The sequence below is a fragment of the Loxodonta africana genome, chromosome 1 (genome assembly GCF_030014295.1).
Source record: "Loxodonta africana isolate mLoxAfr1 chromosome 1, mLoxAfr1.hap2, whole genome shotgun sequence".
Taxonomy (NCBI): domain Eukaryota; kingdom Metazoa; phylum Chordata; class Mammalia; order Proboscidea; family Elephantidae; genus Loxodonta; species Loxodonta africana.
Window position 1 is genome coordinate 101,252,881 of NC_087342.1, and position 5,017 is coordinate 101,257,897.

Below are 5,017 nucleotides of genomic sequence, written 5' to 3' on the forward strand. Positions count from 1 at the left end.
TGTCCACCAGGAGCAAATTATGAAATGTTTAGTTTGCTTATATTAAGCAGAGTAATCCCAGGGATGTTTTCGAAGGCTTTGATGATGCCATTGTCCTCGTTATAAATAATGCATGGCCCCCTGCACTGGATACATTGTGGGTTTCTTGTTCACTGAGAGACATAGACCTTTTTGGTACCATTCCAGGTCTTAAGTTTCTTAAGAAGCAAAACAGCCTGTTTGGTCTTCTTGTAGCCTTCAACTTTATCTTTGACCACCAAAGAAAGTTCAGGAACTTCCTCAATATGATGACCTTTAGACATTATCACTGCCGGTAAGGCCGAAGCAGCCAGGGCAGAGCAGATGGCATAGGAGTTCTGAGTGGTGTTCACTCATGGCGCCAGGTTTTTCTTGGTGCAAACATGCAGCTTCCATGACGCATTTTTCCAAAAGCACCTTGGCCAGAGTGGTGAGTCCCACCACCTCGAACCCTGGCAGTTCAAGCCACAGCTCTGCCAGTACCCCAAGACTCAGCACTGGTCTGATGACCTACCAATTCACTGACAGCATGAGGCTGCCTGTTGTTTTTGCACAAGTTGATGTGAACAAAGTTCATGATACCTGATTGAATGGGAGCCTTGAACACAGCAGGCAAAGTAACATTTTTGCCAGATAATTCTCCCTTTTTGGAGTACACTGATATCAGTGGTTGAGCACGCCATGGCGGGGAGAGAAGGCCATGCTCCTCTCAACCCGGCAACTCCCACAGGAAAGTATCACTCATTCTCTTTATTTCTCCATTTCCTTTTCTGTAATGAGAGCCTCAGGTGGTATGAAGTAGTGGAGAAAGCAGAAATTAAGAACCAGAAGGCCTGGTTTCTGGTTGGTGGGAAGAGAGGAGGTAGTGATTTGAGGAGATGTTATGGATTAAATTATATCCTAAAAATATGTGCTTGAGTTCTAACCCCTGTACCTGTGAATGTGACCTTGCTTTGAAATAGAGGTGTTATGAGGTAGGTTATGATGTGGTCATGTGGAAGTAGATTGGGACCTAATCCCATCTGAGTGGTGTTTTTATGAGGGGAGAACAAAGAAGAAGGACAGCCTTGGGACTACAGAGACAGATGCAAGCCAAGGAGTGCCGAGGATTGCTGGGATCCACCAAAACGTAGAAGAGGGACATGAACAGTTTTTCTCTCAGAGCCCTCAGAAAGAACCAACACGTCTGATACCTGATTTGAATTTCTAGCCAACAGAACTGTGAGACAATAAATTTCTGTTCTTTAAAGCGACCCACTTTCTGGTATTCTATTATGGTAGCCCTAACATAGGGGGCTTCTGGGAATGTTGACAAAATTCTGTTTTTTGACTTACATGGTGGTTCCAGGAGTAATCATTGTGATAAGACATTAACCTAAAAACTTTTTTAAAAAAAAAATCTGGCTTCTAGTCTATATTTTGTCTTGGGCAAGACACTCCCAGGTCCCTCTATTTCCTCTATTTCTTCCTCTATAAATGGGGATAATACCTCACAGGAAGGTTGTCAGAATGAAGTGAGCTAATAATAAATGCCTGTCAGTACTTGGCTCGTTGTAGACCCTAAGTCAACATGGGCAACAAAGGGGTAGAGTATGGAACCAGCATAGTCCAAACTTGGTTGACCAAAGGCCTGGGAAGATACAGAGGGAGGAAAAGATGTTCCTAACCCAGAGAAACTGAAATGCATGTGGGTAACTGGAACCTTGGTGGGTTTTTAGACTAAGGAAGATACCGTTCGTCTGAGATGGTTGAGTTGAAGTTGATTCCTTATCAAAAAACTGACAGGATGGCTTTCGCCCCTGCTTTGTCCCCTGACTGGCATTCCTCTCCAGGGCCTTTTTGAACCACAATAAACTTCTTTTTCCATTACTTTAATAGGCTTGGGTTAAATTTACTCAACCATTGACTTCACTTTGCGGTCTCTTTGTGGCGGCATTGATAGGCCTATCCATCAGCCAACCTTCCACAGACTGTCAGAGTTGTTGTGAATTCCTGTGTGCCTGAAAAGAAATCCATCTTGTAGGGGCAAAGGGCCGAGCCTTGCTTGCAGCTGGGATCTCTAGTAGGAAGCTAATAGTGGGGAGATGGGGGTGGGACCAAATAACACCTGTGGCTTTCGGCCTCCCTAGCCAGGAGTTCCTAATGACACAGAAGGATTCCATGGTGAGAAATTCTGATTGGTTTTCATAATGTCACCACACTCTCTTCTTTTTCCACCCAAACCCCACCCACAAGCCCTAGTCCACTGCTGCATTCATACCCGACTCTCTAGTTATGCTAAATGTTAACTTCCCAAACACTCTGGTTATTTCCTGCCTCTGTACCTTTGTACATGCTTTTCCCCTTATCTGGGCATCTTTTCCTCCTGTGCTACACATCTTACATACTTGGCTTAGATATCACCTTTTCTAGGAAGCCTCTCAGACCTTGCTCCCCAGGTAGAGTTTGCCTCCAGCACCAGGTACATCCTCTGTCATAGCCCTTATCCACCTGTATTACAATGATTGGTAGGATTTCAGGTGTTGGAATAAAAAAAAATAGAGACCCAAAAAGTCTAGTGGCTTAAATAATATAAAAGTTTATTTTTCCATCCAGGCATCATATGACAGTGCCATGGTGTAAGAACCCCGGCCCCTTCTGTCATATGCTCTGACATCCCAAGGTTGTTGACCTGCATAGTGCAGTTTGCCTCACAACCACATTGGCTTTCCAGCCTGCGTTAATTTCAAAGCCTCTTAACCAGCCATTAATGAAGCTGAGTTTGTTGCAGGCTAGGGAGGGAGATTTGAAAAAAGTTAGGAAAGTTCAAGGTATATTGGGGGGCACTTGAATAAATGGGCTGATCTGGTGGGAGTGGTAGGATGGTGGGAGATGGTATCATAAAGACTGGATCTGATTGTGCAGGACCTGCATGTCATAAATAGATCTGATTATGACATTGACCGTCATTGTCAGATTGTGTATCTCTTAGGCACATACTTCAAAATCACCGCCCCTGAAGTGGGAATCACCACCCATAGACTCATCAAAATCTTCATTTTTGAGAAAGTTGGGTCAGATCTCTACAAAGGGAAATGGAATAGAGAAGCTAATGCTAAAGGAATCACTTCTACAGCAGGATCCCATGGACCTGAGCTGTCCACCTTCTAACTGTTTCCAAAGCTAACTGATAATTGGAATCACCTGGGCTCTTTAATAAAAATGAAACAGGATCTTGAGCTCCCCCCCGCCCCCAGTCCTGTAAATCTCCAAGGTGGGGCTCAGGGATCTACTTTTTTTTTTTTTTAATCGTCCCAGTGATTCTGATAATGGCGTGGGTACTTTTGAATTTAGAAGACCCATCTGCACTTTTGGAATTACTCTAACTGCAGATTCACCAACTGAACTTATTTTTCTTGAGAAAAATGGTAGAAGCATTTTCCTTTCTTTGGACCCATGGAGGGCTGATTCTTGTTTGACATTGTCTCTGCATCTCTATGCCCTGGGTTATTGCAAAGTCCATGCCTTCTCAGTGACAAATCCATTATCTAGATGCTTAAATGCAGAGGTAGACAGTTCAAAGCTTTGGTTAACCACAAACCCGGTCACTGTACATTGTAGTAAAGAGGTTTGGAAAAATCATGGGACCTCAAAATTCAAATGGACCCCTGATAGGGATTTCTTCTTAGGTTTGACCGACCATGTCCCATGATTCCCATTTACTAATCCTCTGAATTATTTTTCTATCTCTAGAAAATTACCCAGGCAGGGACTAAGCCCAGTGGTCATAGTAGATGATTAATGCCTTTATGAGCCACGTGCTTTATATACATCATCTCAGGTAAACCCCCTTAACAGCTCGTGATATTAATGTTAACATTCCCAATTTATAAATGAAGAATCAGGCTCAGAGAAGGAGCAGAACTGGAATTGAAACCTAGATCTGTTTGAGTTCAAATTCTGAGTTATCTCATCTCCCAATGATGTATGTGTGAGTTTGTGTCAGGGGCATGGGGAACAAGAAGAGGACAAGGGATTGAGATGGAGAGACAGAGCATTTCCTTGTTGGCGTCTGCTGCTTATTCTCCATTCTCCTCTCATCCCTTCTCATGCCAGTAGCAGCCAGTACAGAAGCTGCTTTGATGCTCCAAGGCAAACCAGCAGAGAAAGTTGAGCTCCTGGAGAAACTGGCTTCCCCTCAGCATCATTTCAGAGCCTCGGTGGATGCACAAATATCATTCCTAGCTAATCACGTTTGCGCCAGACAGTTATGGTATACAAAAAATGATTAACACATTCAGCTGATTCCCTTGAAGACAATTCACCAGATTTATCAGAAGGCACTTTTGTTCAAGATGCCACACAGATTCCCTGTTCTTACATTTTCTTCCTTTGCTGATTCACTGTGTACTGTGCCTGAATCATCTGGCTTTTCTAATTCAATGGAAATGAATGGGAGAAGTGCAGGTATGTGATTACTGCTGGGAAGATGACAGGTTTGGCTCAGAGTTATGGTCAGAGTACTCTTTGGGAGCAGGAACATTCTAAATCTGAGGTACTTGAAGGGGAGATAACCATCACATTTGGTTCATGGCTTCCCTTGGAGAATGAGTTCATCTCCCCAGAGGCTATTATTTGTGTATAGGAGAATTGTCCTGGATTCCCTTGTCCTGCAGCAATTAGAGTGAATTCTCCTGTCGTAGGCTGGGCCCTCCAGAGCTTCAATTGGTTATAATGCAGAGTGGCTTAAAATAATTCAGTCTTCTACAGGCTAATTTTTCATTTCCCAGAATGGATCGAACTGTTCAGAAATGAGGCATTGAGAGAACTCTTCTCACCAACCCCTAGGTTTGTGGTGTATCTTTTTAGAAAAGAGAGGCCAGTGTGGAGGTGGGATGGGGGTGTACTGGCTGTGGCTGTTCTGTGATTCCAAAATTTTTTCTCTAGTCTGGACAACCTCATTCTTATCCCCCAAACCTGATCCGTGAACCCAGGATAATATGCATTCACAAAAACCATT

The 5,017-nt window shown here is 43.6% G+C and overlaps 1 pseudogene; it reads right to left on the bottom strand.

Annotated features, from left to right (window-relative positions):
* Positions 1 to 2,495, bottom strand: LOC100674112 (large ribosomal subunit protein uL4-like; annotated as a pseudogene).
* Positions 2,496 to 5,017: the final 2,522 nt, after the last annotated feature.